The sequence below is a fragment of the Bos grunniens genome, chromosome 24 (genome assembly GCF_055505025.1).
Source record: "Bos grunniens cultivar Pamir isolate PY7600 chromosome 24, Bosgru_T2T1.0, whole genome shotgun sequence".
In the NCBI taxonomy this organism is placed as follows: Eukaryota; Metazoa; Chordata; class Mammalia; order Artiodactyla; family Bovidae; genus Bos; species Bos grunniens.
In genome coordinates, this window is record NC_141188.1 from 12,851,474 (window position 1) to 12,863,982 (window position 12,509).

The following is a 12,509-nucleotide window of genomic DNA, read 5'->3' on the forward strand; positions in this document are numbered from 1 at the left end:
CTTCCCTGGTGGCTCAGACAGTAAATAATTTGCCTGCAGTACAGGAGATCCAGGTTCGATTGCTGGGTTGGGAAGATCCCCTGGAGAAGGAAATGGCAACCCACTCCAGTATTCTTGCATGAAGAATTCCATGGACAGAAGAACCTGGCAAGCTACATCCCAACACTTTCTTTTTTAATTGGAGGATAGTTGCTTTACAATGTTGTATTCATTTCTGCTATATATCAACACGAATGAGCCATAGGTATGCACATGTCACCTCCTTCTTGAATGTCCCTGCTACTTCCAACCCCATCCCACTTCTCTAGGTTTTCATAGAGCACCGGGTTGAGCTCCCTACATTGTACAGCAAATTCCCACTAGCTCTCTATTTTACATACGGTCATGTATATATTTCAGTGCTACTCTTTCAATTTGCCTCACCCTCTTCTTTTCCCACTGTTTCCACCAGTCTATTTTCTATGCATGTTTCTCTAGTGCTGCCCTACAAATAGGTTCAATACCATTTTTCTGGATTCCATATATGTGTGTGTTAATATATATTTGTTTTTCTCTTTCTGACTTATTTCACTCAGCATAACAGGCTCTAGGTTAATCCACCTCACTAGAACTGACTCAAATTCATTCCTTTTTATCATTATCCTTGACTATATGTTTGCAACTCTGCACAGAGTAAGCTTCACTGCCTCCAAGCATTGTATGACGTTCAGGGTAGCGACATTCAATCTTCATGGACTGTTAAGCATGGATGTTTATTCAGTCCTTATTTTTGGTAGAGTGAAGACTCAGATGAATGTTGTACAGAGGCATCTGGGCCAATGGTACAGACTAGGGGTGGGATGATGGGAAGGAGGCTAAGAGTCACCTGAGAGGCCACGCTGTCTCATTCTACGAAGAGTGAACGGAGATGTTGTTGCTCAGCCACTAAATCGTGTCTCTTTGCCACTCCATGGACTGCAGCATTAGGGTCTTGCTTGTTTACCATCTCCCAGAATTTGCTCAAACTCACATCCATTGAGTCAGTGATGCCATCCAACCATCTCATCCTCTGCTGCCTCCTTCTCCTCCTGCCTTCAATCTTTCCCAGCGTCAGGGTCTTTTCCAATGAGTTGGCTCTTCACCTCAAGTGCCCGAAGTATTGGAGCTTCATCTTCAGCATCAGTCCTTCCGATGAATATTCAAGATTGATTTCCTTTAGGATTGACTGGTTTGATCCTGCTGTCCAAGGGATTTTCAAAAGTCGTCTACAGCACCACAATTTGAAAGCATCAATTTTTCAATGTTCAGCCCTCTTTAAGGTCCAACTCACATCTGTACATGAGTACTGGAAAACCCATAGCTTTGACTATGCAGACATTTATTGGCAAAGTGATGTCTCTGCTTTTAATACACTGTCTAGATTTTTCATAGCTTTTCTTCCAAGGAACAAGTCTTTTAATTTCATGGCTGGAATCACCATCCACAGTGATTTTGGAACCTGAGAAAACAAAATCTGTCACTGTTTTGTTTCCCCATCTATTTGCCACGAAGTGATGGGAACAGATGCCATGATCTTAGTTTTTTCAATGTTGAGTTTAAAGCTCGTTTTTTAGGGATCGCCTTTTGAGAAGTTTGGTGACACTCCAAGCACAACCTATGGGGTCTGGGAGCCAACTTAGCAAAGTTAGCAAACATTGAAGAAGGATTTTGCAACCAAGCATCAGAGAGGCTGCCTGGCTGCCTGTGCATGGCAGCTGGCTAGTGACCCCTTCCAATACCTCGTTCACGGATTTCTAAGAAAAGCTTGGAACTCATTTGCATGTACTGCCCAGATCCTGAGCACGTGCAGAGACTATTTCTGCATAATTTTGAAATGAGTCAGAAAAATATTGAGCCTATGACTAAGGGAATTATAGTTAGAAGCTCAAAAAACTACTGTGGAGGAAGATTCCAACCCTTATGATATATGCATTTTAAAGCTAACAACCGAGTGGAACTTGAATATTAATATTAATATAAGCACGTGTGCATCTGTGCTGTGCATGCCAAGTCGCTTCAGTCATGGCTGACTCTTTGCGACCCTATGGACCGTAACCTGCCAGGCTCCTCTGTCCATGCGATTCTCCAGGCACAAATACTGGAGTGGGTTGCCATGCCCTCTCCCAGGGGATCTTCTCAACCCAAGAATTGAACCCACGTTTCTTACATCTTCTGCATGGACAGGCAGGTTCTTTACCACTAGTGCCACCTGGGAAGCCCTCTTATAAGCATGGGAAGACAAAAAGCCAGAGAATGATGAGAACTGTGAAAGTCTAGTTTACATGTCTGGGAAACAAACAAACAAACAAACACTTTCTAGAGCTACTGCCTGTTCTTATCCTGAATATTAAATGCATTTTCAGAAGGAAAGAAACAATTGTATGAGCCAAATGTTATTCCTCTACAGTTTGGAAAGTAAGTTGTTTACTTTCTTGAGTCTAACAAATATTTGGAGAAGACAATATTTAGCAGCCTTGAGAATCTCCCTTCCAGGCTTGCCCACAAACTTACTCAATGCTCCGTGCTGTGTGCTCAGTCACTCATTTGGGTCTGAGTCTTTTGTGACCCCATGGACTGTAGCCCACCAGGCTCCTCTGCCCATGGGATTTTCCAGGCAAGAATACTGGAGTGGGTTGCCATCTCCTTCTCCAGGGGATCTTCCTGACCCAGAGATTGAACCCATGTCTCTTACATCTCCCACTTTGGCAGGCAGATTCTTTACCACTGTTTAGTTGACAGATAGTCTAACTCCCAATAGATGTTACTTGTGCCTTTTACATTCTTCCTAGTCATTAAAGATTTCCTTCATTTTTTAATTTTTTTTTCCCTCTTGGCTTTTCTAAGTAGAAGACTGGAAAGCACACATGTCAACCCAAAATCTATGGGGATATTCAAAGTGTTTGAACAACATATGGTGTGTTTGGATATATAAGACAAACCTAAATGTTTGCAAGGAGTTCTGTATTTCACAATTTTGAATTAAACCACAGTTTACTCAAATTCATCTCACATATATTATCACAGAATAGATGTTACTTAGTTCAAAAGTTTGCAGAATATACCTTAAAAAACATTAGAAAAGATATTCCAGGTTTAGAGGAGCATTGCGTGTGGATAACAATTCAGCTGTAAAATACCAGGTTGTCCCATCAAGAAGGAAAATTTCCAGTGTTGCACAGAATGTCTCATGACGTTTGTGACTTTTTCTGTAATAGAAATGATTTTTCTGTTCAGACAAATGCTGAAAGTTCTATTGAGTGCCAGGGTTTCCTGAACCCACTGCAGCATGACTTCAACACATAAAGAAGTATACACACGGGCAGGCAGGGCAGAGTGATAGAATCACGGGAAGGCACGCGGATGCTGCCCGTAACTGGGCGTGCAATATGCAGAATTCAGAGGGGGCAGATCTGTCTCTTTCTCTAAGCAAGGAGCTTGGTAAGTCTTACTGAGTCTTCCAAAAAGACTAACATTCCTTTTAATTTTTATTAAAAGGCACAAGATACGAAAGAGTATTCCAAAGAAGACAAAGTCATAGAAAAAAATTCTACACTTTTCAGTCTTTAGTAAGGGGTCCATAAATTCTCAAGTGAATATAAATTAGATTAAAAGATTCTCAAATATATATATATATACACACACATTTTTAATATAATTATTTATCTCATTAAATATATGCATTTAATTTTTGATGATATAAATACAGATTTAATTATTCAGTGTAAGCTCCATTGGGGAGAAGGTGATGGCACCCACTCCAGTACTCTTGTCTGGAAAATCCCATGGATGGAGGAGCCTGGTAGGCTGTAGTTCGTGGGGTCGCTAGGAGTAGGACACGACTGAGAGACTTCACTTTCGCTTTTCACTTTCATGCATTGGAGAAGGAAATGGCAACCCACTCCAGTGTTCTTGCCTGGAGAATCCCAGGGACGGGGGAGTCTGGTGGGCTGCCGTCTATGGGGTCACTCAAAGTCAGACACGACTGACGTGACTTAGCAGCAGCAAGCTCCACTGAGGTTTTACTTTTTGAAAACCTTAAACAGATATTTATTGTACCAACATATTCACCAGTTACTAATTTAATTGACCAAACTGAAACACATCTATGTAAACATATTTAATAACTATCAGCAATGTACTTTCTCCTCACTGAAAATCTCTGATCTCCTTGATTCTTGGTCCACAGTTTGATATTATGTTGTATTTCAACATGTTTTATTCTTAATGTGTTAACATGTAGATCATACTATGTTGTCAGTTTCAAAATGCCCTGAGTGATTTCATTACAGTAAGTTTATTGTTGCAAAACAAATTTGTTTAATTTGACACAATTTTTAAAATCAAGGAACAGCACCAGAATTAAACTTGTTTTTCTCTTTTAAGGGATGATTTCCTTGTGGCTCAGTGGTAAAGAATCTGCCTGCAGTGCAGGAGACCCAGGTTTGATCCCAGGGTCAGGAAGATCCCCTGGAAAAGGGATAGGCTACCCACTCCAGTATTCTTGCCTGGAGAAACCTATGGACAGAGGAGCCTGGTGGTCTACGGGCCACAGGGTTGCAAAGAGTGGGACATGACTAACACTTTTCACTTTCTATTTTAAGGTATATTATATGTTAATTAGCAAACTATATAATCAGTTTATTGGATATGATGTCTTAATTTGTATTTCTCATATTTTGATTTACTTTGAATTATATCACTTTACTTGGTTTTCTTTTATATATATGTTGGATAATGTCTGTAACAATTCAAATGCTGTTATCTAAAATGTTCATTTGCTATTTCATTTTCATTATATCAAAGTCTTCTCGGGTTTAACATTTATTTCAATGCTTCAATTTCCAAGGTGTGAGTGTTCTGAGGTTCACTTTTTCATTGTCCTGTCCCAAAGAAGCTGTGCATAACCATACCCCAGTATCGTTTAATACAATACTTTTTTCTCTTATTTTATTTGCCTGTCTGTGGATTCCCTGGTGGCTCAGTGGTAAAGAATCTGCCTGCCATGCAGGAGACCTGGTTCCATCCCTGGATGGGGAAGATCCCCTGAAATCGGAAATGGCTCCCCACTCTAATATTCATGCCTAGGAACTCGCATGGATAGAGGAGCCTGGAGAGGTAGAGGCCATGGGGTCACAAAGAATTGTCAAAAATCTTTAGGAAATGGAAAAATATAACTTCCAATTATTGTTAAGTTTAATCAACTATGTATAAGTGGACTTATTTTTCATGTTGTGTGAACATAAGATTCTCTTTCATAAAAAAATAATTCCTGAGAAATCACTTTTGGTTAAAAAACTGTATCATCAACTATATCATCTTCCAATTTCTGGTTGATATAAATATAAAACAAAGCTGAATCCCCAGTGTGAAGAGCACAAATTCATACAGACTCGTTTTAGTTTTTGACTGTTTTTAAATGAGACGTGCTGTCTTATGGAACATTTAAACTCTTCCCATTGTCATGCAGCTTCATTTGCATATGTTTTCCTGTTTGTCCCTTATGTTTGTAAATGTTGCTCTTGTAGATTGCCAGAGTTGGCTATATATAATACCTATTTTTTATTTATGTGTAAATGACATGCAACTGTGAATTACAAGACTGTAGGAATGGAATAATAACGAACTCATTTGTGGTGAAGTGGACTCATTATCTTGCCAGCTGCTGATATTTTCCCAGCCAGTACTTTTCCTGGCAAACAAGGTCCCAGGGGAGAAGTCTTCTGTCTAGCTAAAGAAAATCATCCTTTGCTTTAAAAATCTTTTCAAAATCTGGTATTCATTGCTTTACGAATAATAATAGTAATAATTTTAAAAGCCCGTATTGGCTTTTCCAGTGGTGGTTGTTTCTCTAATGGATTCTAAATATGAATTAGAATTACAAATTAAAGCAAACATCCTAGATTACAAATCAAAACAAACATCCCTCAATACACTCATTCTACTATTGCTTAATTTTAGGTTAATTATTGCATATGAACTACATGTGAAATATAAATTCCCAAGAGGTGCATGTACATTTGTACGAATGCAATACAAACTATCAACTTAACATCAGAATATAATAAATGGAATGGTGTATTGATAAATCTGGATCGTATGTGGGTACATTACGTACACACATATACATGCATATACCTTCTTGGATATATGCTGACACTGCAAAAATCATTGCAACCAGAGATAAGTATAGCAAGGAAATGACAATCTATTTTATTCTTTTTGGAGAATTCTGATTGTGTAAGTCTTAGAGAATACTGATTTCAAAACCTCTAAATCAGAAATACTTGCTAAAGAATGATAAAAATATGCTAATAATACCACATACATAACTCAACTTCTTTTCTTTTATGTTTAATTTCAATGTGAATGTTCTTGAGCATGCTTGGCATTCAATTAAGTAAGCTCTGCCTTCAATTTTCAAGAGCCTAGAGGAAAAATAAATTGGGGGGGCTTTCATATTTCTTAATTCTCTGTATAGTCCAATTATTATCACCAACACAAGCTGCTATTACGTGGCATGCTAAGCTCTTTTATTCTTCAAAATTCTTTCCAAAATACATGTGCCACCTACACTATAAAATATTTTTGAATATATTAAAAAGACGTGTTTATAGCAAAGAATCGCAGCTCTTCTATTTTGTAATAACCTTACATAATGTCATTTGGGTTCTTTCTAGTCCTTTTTCTCACTTGGCACAGTGCTTCATAATATCTAAGAAATAAGTCTTTTTTTTTAAAATAAAAATAAGAGTTTCAAAAGTTTTTCTATCTTTAGATAAACATAAAAGCCAATATTTTGAAAGATTGCTGACATATTTAGAAAAATAAAAGTGTAGTTGCTGCAGAGAATGGAAAGTTGTTTAAATTTGCCCCAATACACTAAGAACTTTTTCCTAAATCCACTGCTTTTGGTGGGAAATACTGTCACGCATTTAACACACTTCAAAAGACTATTTGGAGAAGGGCAAAGAATATTAGAAAGAGTGTCAACAATTTCTAATTGTTATTAATACCTCATAACTTTGTCAGTTACATATAATTCAATTAAATACTTCTTCACCCTACAAATATGAATCTCAGGATATCTGGATACATTTATAATATACCTAGATTACAAATCAAAAGCAGATGCATTTGTAGGATACTGATATTTTAAACACCTGATGATTACATTATGTCACCTGCTTTACTGGAGTCCTGTAAATCAATTTTCTTCTTTTTTCTTTTGGCTGCACCGTGGCACATGGGCCCTTAATTCCTGGACCAGGGATTGAGCTCATGCCCCCTGCATTGGAAGCACAGAGCCCTAACCACTGGGCCACCAGGAAATTCTCACCCGACTTTCACAGAGGGGCTGAATGAAGGAAAAATATAAGCAGTGGTAGAAAATGTTGGTACCAGTGAATGATAACCATCCAAATAGTTAAATTAAGCAAGTCTATTTCATCCATATTTTTTACTGTCTCATGTCTTACCAGAAAAAAAAAAAAACAAAAACACAACAACAGACCAATTCCCTGGGAGAATAAAATAAATGTATACAGAGCATACACATTTGCTCCATAAGCAGCAAACTATTTTTAAACAATTAGCTCAAACCATAAGGCGGTGTGGGGTGAGCAATACCTGTGGGCGTGCCAGTTGTAAGAGGCCCATGACAATCTGCAGGAGATAATTTAGCAGTAGGAGCATCTGGCTCCTTGGCAAGCTCTTTAGGCATTTTTCTTGGCACCAGTTACCTCTAGGTCGATCACTTGATAATACATTTTAAAAGGTCTATGGATTATTTGGATAACATTTAACCTGTGCTGATCTCTTTTCCCTTTTTATTCAATATTGCCTTTATTAGATCAAACACAATGTGTCTGTGTGTAAGTGAATCAAAGCTTTATTATTAATGTGAAATATGAAAACATTTTTGGAGACCATATCCTTATAGAAAACTCTTTCCCGAATCGGTATATCTGTGAAACACCATCCCCAGTAATGATATAACAGATACCTTAAAGAAAAGGTTTGATTGAATAATACAACACTGAACACATGTTAAGTAACAAATACAGTGTTGAAGTCTGCTGCTACCAAACATAAATATGAAAAAGCTAAACAAAACAGAAGCTCATGGTCTGGATTCCTGTATGATATATGATATCTATGTATGATATTTGATTGAACAGAGCCAAGTTAAATTAGTTTAGTTGTGAGGCTGTCCAAATGGAGTAAAGTAATTATTGGAACAGATGAATTATTTCAGTTGCACAGGAATGGTTAATTTTCTTGTGAAGCCTTTTCAAAGGCGCACATTTTGCACAAAATATGAAATTCTGCATTAGTTGCACAGAAGTGTGAGTTTCGGTCTTTGCAGGAAGCATTTGCTATTTGGACAGTATCTCTAAAAATTATGATTAGGCATTTGACATGCAACAAATTTCACTACAGTTTATATTTACATCATATGTACCTATGCTCATAAATATATGCATATATGAATGTGTATGTATTTGAGTATGTGTATATGAATCAGATTAAATTGGGGACCTGTTTCTTTTTTTCACACTGCCCCATGCACCTCGCTTTGAAGTCTCCCCCTTAAAGGTGAAACTTCCTTCTTTAAACTTTAACATGGTTGTCAGCCCCTGACTTGCTCTGTTCAAAGGGAGGTTTGCAAACCCAGTGCAAGTAGAGATTTGAAGTACACTTGTGGAGACTTCCCTGATGGCTCAGTGGTTAAGATTTCTACTTTCAAAGCAGGGGATGTGGCTTCCATCCCCGGTGGAGGAGCTAAGTTCCCACATGCCTTTGGGCCAAAAAAAACACAAAAACAAACAAACAAACAAAATATATATATAAAACAAGAAGCACTATTGTAACAGATTCAATAAAGACCTTAAAAACAAAGAAAAGAATACACTTGTGCAGTAAACTCTGCTTCTTGCTCTGAGGTTATTGCTGTACAAACAGCTTCTACTGGACCACCAGTGAAATGTACTGTCATTACCACATAGCTAACCTGAGGCCAAACAGAGCATGGACTCCCCAGCCAATACAAACATTCATGAGAAGAAAATGCTTATTGTGTATCCAAGCCTCTGTTCCAACTGCTCACCTATACAATGAACTTTACATTTTCAACGCATTTTCTAAATGCTTAAAAGCATTGATTAATACTCTTAATCCAATAGAGTTAATATTTCTTATAGACTTTATTAATATAATTTTTTAAATGAGAACTTTATATAATATTTTTATGTTCTTGGGGATGGGGAAGAGCTTTCTTTAACAGAGAAGGGAAAATATAAACCATGCAAGGAAAGATAAACTTTAAGCTATAAGAGAAAAAAATGAACAAATGTCAGCATAAAATTTTCTCATAAGGATCACAGAAAAACAAATGGATTAAAATAACTGTAATATGCATTAAAAAGCACACATAACAAGAAAATGATATATGTGAAATTATAAAACAATGTTCCACTAACTATACAAATAAGAACAAATCAAAGAAAATTAAGAAAGATCCTGAGAAGCAAATTGTGAGAAAGGCAGTACAAATGGTCAGAGAAGAGTGAAATTGCAATTGGACTTCACTAAAAGAAAGAGAGACGTGGTTTGTTTCGCCTTAAAACAAATATCCTTAACAACGTTTTTGAGTGCAAACACAAGGAAGAGTGGCTGTTCACAGTGTCAGAAGTTGCAAACTTTCTGAATGGTAAGACATGATTAAAGAAAAAAAAAGACAAGTTTCCTTCACAATACCATCTATATTGCTGAAATTTCATACATGTATATGTGTATAAAGAAAAATAGATAAAATACAGAATAAATTTCTACTACTCATAAAGTGAGTGATTTCAGGAATTATTGCACCATTATCAACTGTTCTTGCCTTTATGACTTTCATTACTCAAATCTCGTTCTTTTTTGCAAATCCTAGTGCCAATGATGGAAACTATAATGGACTTCCCTGGTGGCTCAGAGGGTAAAAGCATCTGCCTACAATATGGGAGACCCGGGTTCGATCCCTGGGTCCGGAAGATCCCCTGCAGAAGGAAATGGCAGCCCACTCCAGTACTCTTGCCTGGAAAATCCCATGGACAGAGGAGCCTGGTGGGCTACAGTCCGTGGGGTCACAAAGAGACTCGACTGAGTGACTTCACTTTCACTTTCAGTACCAATGAAGTTGCTACAATTCCATTTCCAATTTACATTCCTTGTTTACCTCAGCCTCTTATCTGTTTTCAAAAAATTTTTGCTCATATTGTCGGACATACTGTGTTCAACAACTGAACAATCCTCTCGTCAATATTATCATCATCTCATCTTTTAAATATTAAAATCCTGAGGGCAGGGGTTGGCTTTTACATTGTTTCTCTGATCAATCACAGAACAAAGAATATTGACAGGTGTAGAAAAAGCACTTGGAAATCTTTTTTGATGATTATGTGATTTATTTGTATTGCTATTCAAATGATTCAAGAAGCTCTCTAAAAACTACTATTAATGAGTTCTCAGTTTTTTCTTCAAACTTATGTTTAAAACAGTATTGAAACATTGTTGGAATTAATAATGAAATAGGAATATAAAATTTAAAAATCTAACTATCTCCAATGGATTAGCAAGTTAAGATCTAGGACTACAAACAAGAAATATATAAACTCTAAGACAATGTATTTTTTATTACAGTAATTTTAATTTTTTTCCATTTTCCATGTCAAAGGAGCCTTTATGACCATCATTTCTTTAGTGTTAAAAACACTACAGGAAAATTTTCTCTAAACTCTATTTATCCCAATAGTGATGCTATTTTAAAAGATATTCTGAAAAAGAAATAAGACCTTTCACCTTCCATTAAACAAGAGCATAGCATTATCTACATAAATAGTAGATGATAATAACCCATATTGCAACTATAAGCACCTGCTTCCCTTGCAGCTCAGATGGTAAAGAATCTGCCTGCAATGTGGGAGACCTGGGTTTGATGCTTGTGTTGGGAAGATCTCCTGGAGAAGGGAAAGGCTACCCTCTCCTGTATTCTGGCCTGGAGAATTCCAGCAGGAATCAAGATTGCCAGGAGAAATATCAACAACCTCAGATATGCAGATGATACCACTCTAATGGCAGAAAACAAAGAGAAACTAAAGAGCCTCTTGATGAGGGTGAAAGAAGAGAGTGAAAAAGCGGGCTTAAAACTCGACATTCAAAAACTAAGATCATGGCATTTGGTCCCATCACTTCATGGCAAAAATATTTTGCTATTTCTTGGTCTCCAATATCACTGTGGATGGTGACTGCAACCACAAAATTAAAAGATAATTGCTACTTGGAAGAAAAAATTATGACAAACCTAAACAGTGTTTTGAAAAGCAGAGACATCACCTTGCTGACAAAGGTCCTTATAGTCAAAGCTGTGGTAGTTCCAGTAGTCATGTTTGGATGTGAGAGTTGAACCATAAAGTAGGCCGACCACTGTAAAATTAATGCTTTTTAATTGTACTGCTAGAAAAGACTCTTGAGAGTCACTTGGACAGCAAGGAGATCACACCAGTCACTCTTAAAAGAAAGTAACCCTGAAAATACTTTGGAAGGACTGATGATGAAGCTGAAGCTCCAATCCTTTTGGCCACCTGATGCAAAAAGCTGACTCACTGGCAAAGACTCTGATTCTGGGAAAGATTGAAGGCAGAAGGGGAAGAGGGTGACAGAGGATGAGATGATTGAATAGCATCACTGACTCAATTGACAGGAGTTTGAGCAAATTCCGGGAGATATTGAAGGGCACAGTCCATGGGGTGTCAAAGAGTCAGACGTGACTGAGCAACTTTGAGCAAATAAACCCCAGACCAGAAAAGAACACCAAAAACAAAACAAAACAAACAAGAATGGTTGTGTGAAACAGAGACACTATTGACGCCACAGTATGTTTTTATTTTTTTCCGTTAAATAGAAGTTATTTGATGTATAATCTAAAAGGGTCTGTCTCTTCTCATTAGACTCATTATCCTGTTCTTTAATTAGCTGACCTTCCCTTTCTAAGAGGAACCATCTTGAATGGGAGCTTTTCTCTTTGCTGGGACTGTCAGAATCTTGGAATCAAGGGCCCCCTGTTTCACAACATTTTATCTTAATCCGTTTTCCTCACCTGGCTTGGAATCAAGCATGTCAGAACCCTATTCCTTTCTTATGCAGTGTTGTACAGATCTATGTGTTAATTATCATCTTTTTACTCAGCTAAGACTAGTGCTAATAGATTGCCCAGAACTTCACTGAGACTCAAACATCTCTTTATTCAGCATCACATTATTTACAAGTAATATAAACTCCCTCCAGGAAAATCTCAGGCTGCCTTCATCACTGCTCTGGAATTGTTCATCTCCAACATCTAGTATATAACACAAACTTTGCAAGTATTTGTTGAACAAATGATAAAAAGTAATACACTTTTGCATTTCATTTATTTGTCCTGTTCAAACTCAACTATCCTGATAAGACTT